Source organism: Gopherus flavomarginatus, chromosome 8 (assembly GCF_025201925.1).
Source record: "Gopherus flavomarginatus isolate rGopFla2 chromosome 8, rGopFla2.mat.asm, whole genome shotgun sequence".
Classification (NCBI taxonomy): Eukaryota; Metazoa; Chordata; order Testudines; family Testudinidae; genus Gopherus; species Gopherus flavomarginatus.
The window spans coordinates 103,071,583-103,087,744 of NC_066624.1; the positions used below are offsets into that span (position 1 = coordinate 103,071,583).

Genomic DNA, 16,162 nt, shown 5'->3' on the forward strand with positions numbered 1-16,162 from the left:
TAATATAAATATTAGACTTAGAGTTCAGGAAGCCCATTCCCATCATTAAACAGTCATGGCAACATAGGCAGAGACATACGGGGTGAGGAAGTAGTAGCAGCAACCAAATGAGATTAGCTGGAAGATGGACAGAAGCATCACAAGAACCGACATATATGTGTTTCAGAAAATATCATCTCATTAAGAGCTTCTTTCCCTCTGTCCCCAAATTCTCAGACACCAGAACTGCACTGTGTTTTGAGTCCTGGCTGTTTCCTTGTGTGCTACCCTCCAACTCCTCTTCCAGGGCCACTACACATAAGAATGTTTATAGAAGAATTTATATAGAGAAATTTGACACTAGTGAGCACCTTTGTCTCCAGGAGAAGGAAAGGGCTCCCAGCCACTTCCAAATGAATGAAGAATGATTGCATCTCCTACAGCATGGGATATCAGTCACTGATTGGCTGACACACTCTTTTAGGATTGAAAATATCCTTCTAACCCCTAATTTCATTTTGTCACTCCTGAATGTCTGGCTGCTGTGTGTTATCCTGTTGTCATTCAGAAACGTGTGGCTCAACCACAGAGGACTGATATTTACACTGTCTGGCAATTAATACTTTGTGCTTACACAGTGCCTTCCATGAAAGGATCGAAACGTGCTTTGTTGTAAAAGCATCCAGCCTCATACAAAATACCTGCACAGCAAGTAGCAGTATCTTCATTTTGTAGATGGGGAAATCGAAGTGCAAAGAGATTAAAGTGGCTTCCACACTGTCACAGAGGGAGCCCATGGCTGAGCCTGGAACAAAAAGAACAGCTCTCCTGATTCCCAGCTCTGCCCTTTCCTCTCTATTTATTACTCAATTTACTGATGTACTCTTGGGAGGCACTCAGGTAGTAGAGAGGTAAGCACCAGAATAAGAATATAGAGAGATCCCTAGCTGCCACCCTGTGGTACCCACAGGAATCTGGGAAATGAAATACCCATGTATTTCAATGTCTGTACTATTTGTTAATGTGGTGGGGTGGAAAATAGCCACTATCTTTTGGTAGTTACAGGGTTCAATCCATGGTTAATACCAGTGAAACCACACTGAAGCCAAGGGGTGTGCATAGATATAACTGGAGGTCAGGTTTGCCCTTCAGAGTCAGAATGTGGTCAACCCTGGAATGCAGTCTCCTCTGATAAAGGACCTCCTTGCCCTTCACTCTGAATGTTTTTTCCTTCAGGGCTTTCTAGGGAAAGGGTAGTTACAAACTGTTGCTGCTGATGGTGAATCTCAGTTAAAACATCTCAGATTAGGTGAAATCCCAGAAGATGCCTCTTTACATAAGGCAAGTCGAAGGAATGCACCATGTATCCATAAAAAAACCACTTCAACATAGACGTCCCGAAAAGTCAATCCCTAAGAACATCCATTTAAATCAAAACAAGTTTAGATGGAGCAATTCCTCAGGTTAATGCTTCCAAACAAATCCAGTTCCCTTGAATGCCTGGGGATTGATTTCGTGGAACTGCACTTTAACCTTTAGGTCCCTAAAGATGATTATAATCAGCCATGTGGCTATAATGGGAGGGAGTGAGGTCAGATTAGTTTACCTCCCTTCTCTCTCCTCCATCCTTGGCCTACCCCTGGAATTATCCTCCCCTCCCCTCTGCTCCTTCTCCCTTCCACCTCCATCATATTTTGCTCACCTCTCCCATCTCAGCAGGCAAAGAGCCATCTTCTCCTTCTCCTTCCAGCACAAAGCTGCTTTGACTGTGTGTTAGGAAGCTCCAACCCCTGGTAACTGCCACCTCTGTAAACTGCAGGTATTTTGCAGAGGGCAGGACCACAGTATGGGGAGGTTGGACCGTGCAGGAATGGGAGGTTGCTGACAGTGGGAGTGGAGAGTGGATGGGAGTGGCTCCATCTTGGAATCTTAAGCTGGCCTGTTCTGACTTTTAGACACAGATACTCCTTCTTCCCTAACCTAATGTAGTTACCACCACCACCCAAACCAAGGCACTGGCCAGTCCCTATGGTGTCAATATGCCTCCAGGACACATCAGTATCCTAAAAGTTAAGATAGAGGCAATAAAGAATATAGTAAAAAATTTCCAAGCCTGGACTTGATTTCCAGATGTGCAAAAAGAATAATTCCTCATCCAGATGTAGCATAGCTCTGCATATGCACCCGATTATGTCATCTGAGCCTACACAGTGTCATGGAAATAGCTTGTGGAGAGAACACAACCTAACTGTGCCTCCCCCTCCCCCGGTGTTTATAGGATCTATCCTCATTATGCCTTTCACTGATAACATATTTTTATCACGTCTTGAAAGTGCTCTTCTGCCAGTTAGAACATCGTTGTCTCACTGATTCATTATAATTGTGGGGCAGCTTAACAGTGTTATGTTGATTATGTTGTTAATGGGTGCAAAGACACTCAGTGTACAGCTCAATAACCATTACATTAATGTCTAGTTAAAGTTTACCTCCAATGCCATCACTATCAAAGGAGAATATGGTCCAGAGAACACAGTAATGAAGTAAAATAAAGCAGCTTTACATATGGATGTTGGGGTGGTGGTTGTTTTTTTAAAGTGACTTCACAGCCTTGACACTTTTTTCAGGTGAAATTGGAAAGTCAAATACCTAATGACAGCAGAGAAATCACAGGAAAGGGTTCTTTCATAGTGCAGTTGACATGCAAAGCAACCTGGAGAGAGAATTGTGATCTTCCTTCACTTATATAGTGATACAGCAAACACACCAACCCCCCAGCCATGAAACATATTAGGGCCCCTGAAGCAGAAAACAATGTAGGTGCTGGAATGCCATTTCTGACAGTGATTTCTAACAAATGTTCTCTGGTCACTTTCCTGTCAGGGCCTTGCATATTTTAGGAGTGCCCCTTCTTACTGTAATTGATAAACATCCTAGATCTTATTCTGCCTTTGGATGCATCCAGGCAACTTCCAAATGCTTCAGTGGGTAGAAGTGGACCCTCTTTGGCTAATGTTTTATTCTCCCTAGGGTTACAAGCCTCATTTCAGTATGATCTTTGCCACTATCCTCCTTTATTTGGTACCAGGAACCTATACAGAGAGATTCTTTCAGTCTGGTGATCTCCTGTTTGAAGTACAAAATGTAACTAGAAAGAGCAACAAATGAATGATGACCCTGCAAAGGAGGGTTTGTTCAAGTAACAAGGCAAAGTAACACTCCATCATGTTCAGCATGATACTTGCAATTGATCCCCCCTGTTTCTGGTCCTTAGCATCCAAGATCAGATAGGTTTGTGACACTAGTCTCATCGACCAGGGTAACTGTGTGTGGAAAAAGAATTTTACTGTCAATAGAATTAATGGTGCTAATCTACTGATGCTAATCCACTGGTTCCACTCTTAGAAGTCTATGGGCCTGCAGTGGTGGAAAGTACACCCAGGTTGTGCAAGACGCCTGGAACTCCTGGCTGGCCAGCAGCCAGCACACCACCATATGTGGGCAGCACAGGTCAAGGAGGGGCACAGCCATGGCATTCAGGATGCGCTGAATCAGCAGGCTCCACCAGTGGGCATAGGGTGACCAGATAGCAACTGTGAAAAATCAAGACACTTTATTTTGGCGGGCCTAGGGGGGTATTAATAATTGCCTATATAAGACAAAGCCCCTAATATTAGGACAGTCCTTATAATATCGGGACATCTGGTCACCCTAAGTGGGAGCCTGTGGAGCCCAGACATACAGTAAAGTTGTCCTCTTCTAGTGGAACCCCTGAGGAAGGTAAACATGCCAATATCCCTCCCCTCCCCAAGAGTGAATAGCCCTGGGGTGCAACACCACCATCTGGCCCAAGGAGGAGCAATTTTCACACACAACTGTGCACTAGTCTTATCTGCAAACTCTGCAGACTTTACTGCAGTGTCTATAGATAAGGCTGTAGTCATGATCAAGCTGGTGTTCTTTGTTTTATGTATATTATGTTAGCGGTTTCACAGTAGTCAAGTCTAACATAGCTGGGCCCTGCACTATGGCTTTCCAGCAACTAGTCCCACATTCCTAGATGCCAAACTTTCTCTGCGATGATATCAAAATTATAACCATGGAACAGTCACAGTTTTGCCCAGGGACAGAATTTGGCAGGTCCCCCTGCAAAGGTAGAACTTGTCAGCGAGAGTAATGACATTTTGCCTAAGCATGATTTTGTGACTATTCACAGAGCAAAATACATTGGATGTTGATCACAGCTCTAGACTCTTGTCAGCTATTTCTAGCCATTAGATTTTCTATTTGCCTGTGATTGTTCCTGGAGGGTCTGGATTGTATTCACAGGGAAGCAAATCTTGAGCTAATTGTAGAGCATTTTATAGCCATCTCAGAACAGATTCTTTTCACTTCCAAAATGTCCTTATCATGTTTTCTACAAATGGACCCAAAGGATTCTCTAACTTTCCTGCTGAAACGAAAATCTGTGATGAAATTCCAACCACCAGTGATGAAATTCCAACCTTTTTCAGGAAAGCCTAGAAGAGGAGACTTGGAATCATTTGTAGCCCAAACACCTCATGGACTCCCAGTATTCCTCTGTACAAAATGCGCAACAACTGCACTCACTTTGACCATAGTGGGACTAATTATTACTGAGCGAGGCTTTGGGGATCAGATCCTTATTCAGAATAACTTTTAGCACATTAATTCTCAGAAATTCTTAACAGTCTAGTTCAAAATCTCAGAAGGAGTTTAGTTATATTATTCTTCCTAACAATTACAACATATGTGTTTATGTGTATGTGTGTATTATGTGTATATAGAGAGAGATACACACATGCATGCATATAGATACATGCATAAATATTCTGAGGTATGATTTAGGCCATAATCCTTCTAAGACTTATGAACACGCTTACTATTGCATCAATGGGACTACTCACATATCTGAAATGAAGCACATGCATAACTCTTTGCAGCATCAGGACTATAGTGGTGCAAGCATCTTGTTTAGAAACTTCCAAGCTCTCTGGGGCTTCACGTTCAGATCTCATTAGGGGCTACTCAACCTTTCTTCTTCCAAGCTAGCTAAACTGAGAACTATGGTAGAAGAGGGGGTTGTCTTTTGCATAAAACATTCAAAACTGAAGACCTGATTGGACATTAAAGATCCCAATTGCATTTTTCATAAATTTTTTCCTGAGCAGAAATTTGCATTCTCCCACAATTGCTGCTCACTGATTGGTTGTCACAATGCGTAAAGTAATGCATATTGGAAAACATAGTCCCAAGTATCCATACAAAACGATGAGGTCTAAATTAGCTGATCCCATTCAAGAAAGAGATCTTGGAGTCATCCTGGATAGGTCTCTGCAAACATCTGCTCAATGTGCAGCAGCAGCTAAAAAAGCTAATAGAATATTAGGAACCATTAGGAAAGGGATAGATAAGAAGTCATAAAACATCATAATGCCACTATATAAGTTAATTGTATATACACACTTTGAATACTGAATGCAATTCTGGTCACCCTCTCTCAAAAAAGATATATTAGGATTGGAGGAACGCAATCCCATGCTTTGGGTGTCCCTAAACTTCTGATTGCCAGAAGCTGGGACTGGGATGGGACAGGGAATGGATCACTCAATAATTGCCCCGTTCTGTTTATTCTCTCTGAAACATCTGGCACTGGCCACTGTTGAAAGACAGGAAACTGGGCTAAATGGGCCATTGGTCTGACCCACTATGGCCATTCTTATGTTCTTTTGTTCTGCAAAGGCAGCTACACCTCAGGGGTGTTTTATGTCTATAGTGGTGAAATGATTTGGGATGAAAGGCACTGTAGAAATACAAAATATTATTAAGTAACATTCACGGTAATTGCAGTCATAAGTGCCATAGGCAGGCAGTATAGTGTGCTGAAAAAAAATGTGTGGAGCCTATTTTAGAACACTGAGCATACTACTAAAATTGGAGGTAGGAAATAGTTTCCTATTTTCTTCCCTTTACCTTAAAGCATTTTCTTATCTATCTTTGCCATGGTGACTATCTATCACCATGTGCCGGAAAAAACAGGTGCGTTGCATCTGATCGTACCACTGTATCTTTACCTATATTTAATGGGCTATTTCCACTTTGATTATGCTAATCTGATAACATAATATTTGAACAAGTTGTCGCAGCAGAGACCAAGAGCTGTGTAATGGAGGCAGAACCCAGTGTAATAAAATATGCTGCTCTTGTATTTCAGGCATTGATTTGAAAAAAAGGATACAGTTGGTGGGCAAAGGTATGAATTTTTATGGCACCAGAGGGAAAAGTGAAGTCTGAACTTGCAGCAAAATGTTAAAGAGGCAATCTGTAAACATGTGAAATGGGGATTTTGTAAATCTCTCACATGATGCCAAATAGTGTGGAAAAATAACCAATAGAAGATTGTATTAACAGCGTCTTAATTAGCCAGAAGCCTCCTCTTAAAATACACCTCACATCATTTTAAAGAAAGAGGGACTGGCTGTCTAACTGTATCTCTTTAAGTTTATTTTCCTTCCTGATATAGACGCTCTTCTGTCATTACAAAGCTAGCTGTTAGAACGTTCTGTCTGAGACAAAGAAAGCTATTTTATCTTGGTGACTAATATGTTAACCACCGCTTATTACAAACCTCCTCCTTGTTAACAGATTGCATTTTTATACTGCTCAAAAACTGTTTCAGTCTGCCAGATGGGGTTATAATGGGAGTCGAGTATATTTTGCTTTTTATATGCAGGAGTCTTGCTCTTGCACAAATTAATTTTTTCAAAAAAATGTCTTGGAGACTTAAAGAGTGTCATCTTAGCACAAAAAAAAAACCGAGAAAGCCAAGATAATGGCTCAGAAATCCTCAACTATAGAGCGTTTAATTTACCATTAGGTTTTCTATAATGCAGAGCATGAACTGTAGCATAGAAGTACTCAGAATGCTGGGCAGTGCAGCTAAGGAAACAGTTTCAGAATACAAAGTGGGCTGTGCTCGTTATGGTCTGGAACACTCTCGCTGAAATGGACACTAATGATCATAAATGGTTAAACAACTAAAGAAGCTACAGAAAATCATCAGGAGCGCAGTTTGCACCAACAAAAGCAAGGAAATTGAAGGAAATATCCTGCATCAGAATTGCAGCCCATAAGATACACACAGACCACACAGTTTGGGCTCTACTCCTCTGGCTTCAATCATTCTATTAAAATAAATGTAATGTCATTATACCTCGGAAACGTCGAACCTTCCTGTCCAAAAATAACTACTTGGGGAAGCCTTATTCCATGAGGCATGACAGAACGTAACAGCCTAGTGAACTATTGATATGGCTGAATGTTTCTTCTTTTTGTGTCTAGGTCTAGTTATAGTCTTCCTGAAAGTGCCTGTGAAAGGTTTCAGATGCACTGCACTGGAGACTGAATTTCGCTGTTTAGTCACAGTAAGAGTAGACGTGCATTCTGCTTTTTTCAGCCTTGTTTTTGTGTCCCTTCTTACCGTGTTCTAGGATGACTTCCTCTGTGTGAGAAAAGGTATCTCAGTCTTTGGGCCTGTTCAGCAGGTGACGTCTCTGCTGAGACTGCTGTTGGGAGTATCGGTTGCAATGGTGGATTTTTGGAACTTGAACATCTGTCTGCTGAGAACTGGACTGAGGTCACCTAATCAGTTTTCACGTAGGCCAACAAACAAGCTGCCAGCTAATGACTTTAAGCCACTACCAGCTTCTGTAGGATTGCAACTGTTCTTTATTTGCATTTATTTGGATTTCTACAAGAATTAAAAGGGTTATCTAGCCAAGGCCCCGGGCATCCCTGACACAAGCTACAAGAACAAAACTCTTAGTAAATAGCAGCTTCCCTCTGACAGTGAGCAGAACTCTCAGCTCCCTACAAAACATAACACTCTCCTCCCCCGCATACAGCTCCTTACCCCACTGTATGCTGCAGCCCATGCAAACAGATGTGGCTTGTGCACTTCGAAGGCCAGCAAACTAGGGCTTAGTTTGGTCTTGGGGTGGGTATTCCAGATCTGAGGAAACCTCGGAGAGAATGGGCCACTCATAGCCTCTTTTAAACCAGTCAACTAGAGTGGAAAGGCTCCTTATCCAATTGTTGAACATCTTTAAATTTTACTTCGTGGACAACCATGGCCATCATCTCCAGGGGTAGATTCAGCAATGGCTTGAGTCTGCAGGGTCCCATCGCTTGCTGTGATATTGCATAATGATGTGTATTGGAAAAGATACACATTTTACCACTAGATGCTTCAAGGACTGAAAAGGAGATTGGAATTTCCAACCATAAAGCCAGCCAGAACTCTAAAGGAGCCAGCAAAGCCTCCCATTGTGGGTGCCATGCTTGGCTGCTGACTTGGTACAAAAAACACGCTCAGAAAGAAAAGCAGCTTCTAGAGTTGTGTGGAGAGAGAGGAAATTTCAACTGAAAACTTGCAATTGTTTTTCTGTATTCTGGCCAGCTGTCATATATAACGCCCCAGATTCAACAAGGCAGGGACCTGCGACAGAAATGTGCACTGTCATCAGCATTATCTGGAGGTAATGCCAAGGCTGTCTGGAAAGCTGATACGAATTGTCCTTTCCACTAGTTACTTTCATTTCCAATGGAAACCAGTGTAACCCTTCTGCCCCTCTGAGTTGGCAGCAACAAAGGCCGGGTTCAGTATCCAGGGGTTCCGTTTTAATAACACAATGCATAACCGGCTCGAGCCCCCACCCAGTGACCTGGGACACTTACATACCACACCCCCCTGGGCGCCTCTAGGAGGCAATACTTCCCCTCTCGCAAGCACGGAGTCTGAGTGTAGCAAAATCCTTTTTATAAAGGAAGGAAACAATGTGGCATCCAATTGGAGAAACACCACAAACAGGATTATAACACAAACCATAAACAAAACCCACCTCCAAGTACATTTGGCACTGTACTTTCCCCTTTAGGGTCTTAAGTCCAATTACCTCAAAGTCCAACAACCCAAAAGTCTCTGGTCAGTGCCACCCCAGAATTCAAGAGTTTATCTGCCGAGTTTTACCCCCCCAGCCTGGGTGGAAAGGGTGGGGAGAAAGGGGGGGAGAGTCCACACAGGTTGTTAAGGGGCACCTTACGTGGGCCAGGGCCAACTGCTCCACCTCTCCGTGAAGTTCTGCTGCAGCCTTCACCGCGACCCGCTCCACCACACCAGCTGTGCCGCTCCTCCAGCTGTCCCTGCAAACCACTTCACTCTGCTCACTGTTCCATGGGCTGCTCCAACACACTGCAAACTGCTCCGCTCAGCCAGCCGCTTAACAATAGGTCTTCAGGCTCCCCCACAGGTTAACACAGCACTCAGTGATCTCAGCTCAGCTCAGCCCAGCCCCACCCCTTCAGTGATTTCAGCTCTTAGTAGGGGAGGCCTGGTATTGGTACACCATTGGCTCAATGTGAATTCAGCTCAGCAGTTTTTAGATGGACTCCTAATGGAATCAAAATTAGCTCTACTCTTTAACAGTGGAGAGAGAAGAATGTGCAATTAGTGTTCCAGGCCCTCACAAGGGGCCCATACCATCAGGTACACACACCAGTCCCCAACCTCTCTCCCTTCATGGGGTTTTGGAACCCATGTTTAGCAAGTACCACCCAACTGAGGTTGAGTCATCTCTGTCACAAAGCAGTCCCACAGCTCCCCATTCACACAATCAGGGTGACAAACTTTTTTTTTCCTCCTGCCCCAATAACAAAGAAATTGGGGATCCCAGAGCTGTTAAAATAATCATCCCAGTCTGCTGTGGGCTTATGCTAAGTGGGGGGTGGATGCCAATGCAAATCTTTCCCCATTCTTTGAAATTCTTGGAATTCTTTCCACATTCCCTACAATTCACCACCAGATGTCAGGGTAGCGCTCATCCTGACTCTGCTTACATCAGGACTCCTAGTTGCCATGGAAAGTTTGCACACAGAGGCTTGCAAGACAAGATTGTCACTACAACAGCATGTTGTACTTTGAATGGGTAATGATACTGCTCCATCCTTAACAGAGTACACAGACCCCGAGTGTCCAAATCTGGGTCTTGGCTTTATTAGTAACTCATAAACAATAATTCAACATAAACCTCTGCCTAAGCTCATCGGTCCTTGGAGATTTCCCTGCATGACCTCCTCTGTTCTATCTCCCTAGTTTCCTCTCTGTAGAGCTACTCCCATCCCCTTTGTGTCCCAGGGCTTGTCTACATCACAAAGTTGCAGCGCTGGTGAGGGGGTTACAGCGCTGCAACTTAGGAGGTGTACACATCTGCAGGGCATCACCAGCGCTGCAACTCCCTGTTTGCAGCGCTGGCCGTACTCCCGTTTTGTCTCGGGTGTAGAGGATCCAGCGCTGGTGATCCAGCGCTGGTAATCAAGTGTAGACACTTACCAGCGCTTTTCTTGACCTCCGTGGAATAAGTAGGTATCCCAGCATACCTGAGGAAGCCTCTGGTAATCAAGCAGGTCTCCTTCCCCGGTTTGCTCTCGCGTTCCCCGAACCTCCGAGCAAGCAGGTCTCCTTCCCTGCGGTTTGCTGGGGGGTTCGGGGAACGCGAGAGCAAACCGCGGCGAAGCTGGTCTCCTTCCCCGGTTTGCTCTCGCATTCCCTGAACCCCCATGCAAGCAGGTCTCCTTCCCTGCGGTTTGCAGCGGGGTTCGGGGAACGCGAGAGCAAACCGCGGGGAAGCTGGTCTCCTTCCCCGGTTTGCTCTCGCGTTCCCCGAACCCCCGTGCAAGCAGGTCTCCTTCCCTGCGGTTTGCTCTCGCGTTCCCCGAATCCCCGAGCAAGCAGGTCTCCTTCCCTGCGGTTTGCTCTCGCGTTCCCCGAACCCCCGAGCAAGCAGGTCTCCTTCCCTGCGGTTTGCAGGGGGGTTGGGGGAACGCGAGAGCAAACCGCAGCGAAGCTGGTCTCCTTCCCCGGTTTGCTCTCGCGTTCCCCGAACCCCCGTGCAAGCAGGTCTCCTTCCCTGCGGTTTGCTCTCGCGTTCCCCGAATCCCCGAGCAAGCAGGTCTCCTTCCCTGCGGTTTGCTCTCGCGTTCTCCGAATCCCCGAGCAAGCAGGTCTCCTTCCCTGCGGTTTGCTCTCGCGTTCCCTGAATCCCCGAGCAAGCAGGTCTCCTTTCCTGCGGTTTGCAGGGGGGTTCGGGGAACGCGAGAGCAAACCGCGGCGAAGCTAGTCTCCTTCCCCGGTTTGCTCTCGCGTTCCCCGAACCCCCCTTGAAGCCTCCCAACAGCGCTGCAGTGTGGCCACATCTAACACCACTTGCAGCGCTGGTTGCTGTAAGTGTGGCCACTCTGCAGCGCTGGCCCTATACAGCTGTACTAATACAGCTGTAACAACCAGCGCTGCAAAATTGTAGATGTAGACATACCCCCAGAGAATGTCAACAAGGCACACTTGCCACATTGATTCAGCAGAATCTAAGCAGCTTTTTTTAGGTTCCTAAATATCTGTCAGAATATCGCAGTTGAAGGACCCTGCTGCCCTGTTCTATGGGCCTCTTGTTTTCCATGATGCTCTTGGAAAATGAAGCTTTGATTTTTAAAAAAGACAAAACCTAAAAGGTTCAGGATCCCTCCCACTGCCAGTGTGTTACTTATGTAAACCTCTGGAAGATGACAAGTGTGCTGTTCAACTTGTCAGACCAAACTGATTGTAGGAGAAGAGCTTAAAACTGCATTGTAAAGGAGGCATTATAAATGACCTCAGGCAAACTCAGAGGGATAGAAAGAATATGACTTTTTATATTTAAAATCAATTTTTCAGCAAAAACTCAATTGTTACTTATCTTCAATAGCAAAATTAACATTCAATTAGATTTGCTAACTTATTCATGAGAATACATTTGATGTGGTAGTGAATTCTGGCAGTGTTTTGTACTCTATCATTGCAACAGCCAGGATTATGACTAGAGCTAAGAGTCTCTTCGTTGTTTCCACTGTCCCACCTCAATTATTCTAGGTTTTGAAACCTCACCATCTCCAGTTGCCTAGGGCTGAAACTTGGAGGGATCAGATGGATTATTTGCATTCAGATTTTGAGTCTAAAGCAATTTACCAATACATTGTATTTTGAGTTGCTGTTTGTTTTCTGTAGAAATGCAACAAGTTCAGAGCTGTTTAAACCTTTTGTAACGACACCATGTGAAATTCCTGTTTAGTCATGGAAATGAAATGAGAGTTAAAGTAAAAACATCGTGGGGACTGTGAACATTTTGCTGAAACTCAAAGACTTCTGCAGCTTGTAGAGAGCCACAAACTTTTCCAGATTGATTTGTGGGAAGGGGGGAGGGTTGTAGTGATCCCAAATTTACATCAATATAAATATGGAAAGAATGGTTCCCTGTCCTGGTAGGTTTAAGAGCTTTCTCTTTTTAACGTAATGCTTTTTACATGGTTTACAACTGTATTTTATTATACAGGAAAACCAGAAACAAATATCATATATAGTAGGTTTGGAAATCAAGAGACCTTTTTTTCTGACTGAACCTCTCACTAACTGTATCTTTTTCTATTATGTTGATTTCTCCATTTGATTTTTCACCCTATATTGCAATGGAGGTGTAATTAAAACCATCTGGGGATTTTAAATGGCTTTTACTTAAACAGCTAGCTTTTTAGCTCAATGTAAAGTCAATTACTACAATCATGCAGGATAATGTACAGTAACTTCCTCTAACATTAATTTAACAAAAACATGTTTGGCTCAATGTGTTCTCCCCAAAGATATGTGATTTGATAAATGAGTGAGGTACATTAGCGTTCAACCAGTTGCTCTGAAAATATTAAGTGCCTGATACAACAAAGTTCTGAGCACTCACAACTCCTACTGAGCTACTTAGCTCATGAAGCACTCAGTACCTTGCAGGATCAGACCTGTAAGCTAGTGAGCACATGTCAAGGTTCCTCCCCCACTCTGAACTTTAGGGTACAGATGTGGGGACCTGCATGGACACTGCTAAGCTTACTTACTAGCTTAGATCTGGTAACACTGCCACCATCCAGAAATTTCAGTGTCTGGAACACTTCCTATCCCCCCAAAACCTTCTCCTCCCTGGGCAGCCTTGAGAGGTTTTTTCACCAAATTCCTGGTGAACACCGATCCAACCCCTTGGTTCTTAACACAAGGAGAATTTAACTATCCCCCCCCCTTTCCCCCACCAATTCCTGGTGAGTCCAGATCCAATCCCCTTGGATCTTAAAACAAGGAAAAATCAATCAGGTTCTTAAAAAGAAATCTTTTAATTAAAGAAAGAAAGGTAAAAATCATCTCTGTAAAATCAGGATGGAAAATACTTTACAGAGTAATCAGATTCATATAGCCCAGAGGAACCCCCTCTAGCCTTAGGTTCAAAGTTACAGCAAACAGAGGTAAAATCCTCTCAGGCAAAAGGAACATTTACAAGTGAGAAAACAAAAATAAGACTAACACGCCTTGCCTGGCTGTTACTTACAAGTTTGAAACATGAGAGATTGATTCAGAAAGATTTGGAGAGCCTGGATTGACGTCGTAGGCCCAAGAGCGAACAACCCCCAAAATAAAGAGCGCAAACAAAAGACTTCCCCCTACCAAGATTTGAAAGTATCTTGTCCCCTTATTGGTCCTCTGGTCAGGTGTCAGCCAGGTTTACTGAGCTTCTTAACTCTTTACAAGAAAGGAGGCATTAACCCTTAACTATCTGTTTATGACAGCACGTATATTTAAAGCAACAAGAGAGAGGAACAATAAAAAGGAGACTATAAGGTGGCGAGGAAGGACGGTGACTCTGAGCTGCACGTATACAGTACTATAGCCTTCCCACTGCCCTCATACATTTTAGTTAGAGTTTGCATTGCACATATTAGAATCACAGCTCTTGTTAATATTTAGTACTTCTCAGTAATCTTCTGAGTTTGCCACACACATTAACTAATTCGTGCCAACATTGATCTCCTTCCTATATATGGGAATTTCTTTGCAAGAAATATCATCAATAAAGAATAGATATTTTTAAAAATCCAGTTGCTGACCTGAGTATCACATATAGTTACTATGATCTCAGATACAGAAGACAGTATTTAGACTTTGCTCTGGAAATAATTGTGGACATGTCAGAAACAGCCTGGGGGAAAAGTCATCACCACAACAAGCAAGGATCACAGATGTGAGCTCATACTCAAAGGCCTATAAGTTTCTTGATAAAACAGTAGGCTGTGTTCATGTTTAGAAGATCTATATCTGCCTGGCATAGGCTCAACAAAGAGTGACATCACTGGTAGTGGATGAACTGGCAATACTAGTTTATTCACAATATTACAAAGCTTATCTTTAGACTGTAATTTGGCCCAGAGCTACAGCAACCTGGCTGTGAAAGCCAGAAAGGATGTCCGATCTGGAGCCTTTTGAAAAGAGATGGCATCTGTTCTGTGGGTTTAAAGAAAAAAAATCCCACAGCTGCTATAAAACCAATGTGCTTATGCCACCTATGGAAAAACTGCTGTTTCTCAAGAAATTCAGTAATCCAACAAGGTAAACTGGAGTATGTTGATCACGTTTCACAGTGAAAATAGGTAGCATCAATCATACAAAGGTGAGCAGTAGGGGTCAGGGAAGGCACTAGCAGAGGCCCCTCTAACAATATAAAAAGACTTGTGAATTAGTCACAGGCAGATTAACAAAAGACAAGAAAGGTTGGAGAACACTTGCGCATCATGCCAAAAACCACAAGCCATTGAATTAGATCCAGTGCTTAGCAAGCTAAGTGACTATTCATGCTATTAAGACTGAGACTGACAGCAATTACAAAATTTATTATAGAACATTTACTCTGGACTCAATCAAGAATTGCTCCAGTATAAACTATGTCAGCTCCGTTGACATATATTATCTTTATTAAAAAGACGTCTTTGATAGCAGAATTCATTAGGTGTTATAACAATTAATATCTTTGTATAAACTTGCTAATACAAATTCAGTTTAGACAGTTGCAAGGAAGCTTTGGAGAAAAATTATTATATTAAGCAGTACTGTAATTGCCAATGGGTGTAACAAAGAGGAAAGTATAAAATATGTTTATTTTTTGTTCTGCAAAGCCCATTTATAATCCATACGGTATACTACTAACTTAAGGGCTCATTCTGCCTTTGATGAATATGGTTAGTTCTCATTAGCACTAATGAGAATTACACAGGCACATTGTGGGGAGATCCACCCTTCAGGCAGATGGCATTAGTTATTCATGTTTCTCTTCATCATTCACATTTTACTTGCTGGAAATGCATGTAGATTTTCAATCTTGACATTGGAAGAAATTGACATGAGTAACTTAACTAGCATAGACTGGAGCAGGATTCACCATGGGAGCCACTCCCCTCATTCTTTCTGGAAACAGAGTGAATTTGAATGTTAAAAGCTGAGAAGAGTCAGAGGGGTGGCCTGCTTAATAGCCGGGTTAAAGCTGAATCTCCTTGCTCAACTCTCAGGAGAAACAGATGCCAGCAGAAAACTAGCAACCAAATGAGAGATACCGCAATGAGTTTCACCTTAATTAATTTCCATCTGTGTGTTAGTTTGAATGAGTGAAAGGAAGACTTTGACCGCCTGTCAACCCTTCAGGGGAGCAGACCTCAAAGAACAAGGCACTGTGTGTTTCTCAGCAGAACTTTATTGTAGAACTCTAGGAGAAACTATACTTAAGGTTGGCAAAGTATTTCCACCCTCAGACCCTGTCTTTACCCACTCATAACTTTCCAGTGTTGACCTTGTAAGCTGTTGCTTTCCAGGGTCAGTCTCTGATTGAAGGTGATATTTTTTTCCTGGCGAGTTTGAGCCAAAACATTTGAGCCATTTTTTAATGCAGAGAGTGGAGCAAATAGATTTTACTCATTATAACAAAAATCTCCTGTGACCTTGGTGACTGTTGAAAAGATCTATCTGGAAGCATCTCAGGGTATTAAGTTGAAACTTGGCAGGGAGATAGTCCTCATTGAGGAAGAAGGACTAAGAGTGTTCTGGTTCAGTTCAGTATTCAGTTTTGATTTGTGTGACCTCCGAGCCTTTGAACCTGCACTTTGAGGATGGGGCAGGGCAGCGTGCAGTATTAAGCAACATGCAGCATGAAGGCATACTTCATTGCCCTTGGGTAGGAAGTGAGGCTGCAGCCTTAGCTAATTCTCTGAACAGCTTGTA

At 43.3% G+C, this 16,162-nt stretch overlaps 1 protein-coding gene and 1 long non-coding RNA gene across 5 annotated transcripts in view; both read left to right on the forward strand.

Annotated features, from left to right (window-relative positions):
- The window catches only part of LOC127057248 (calcium-activated potassium channel subunit beta-2), a 268,310-nt gene that overhangs the window by 131,800 nt on the left and 120,348 nt on the right, over nt 1-16,162 (forward strand). The gene's annotated exons all lie outside the window — the stretch shown is intronic.
- On the forward strand, nt 10,757-11,367 carry LOC127057294 (uncharacterized). The gene is made up of 3 exons (XR_007776039.1): nt 10,757-10,838; nt 10,952-11,003; nt 11,056-11,367. It is a non-coding gene; the product is annotated as an uncharacterized LOC127057294 (long non-coding RNA).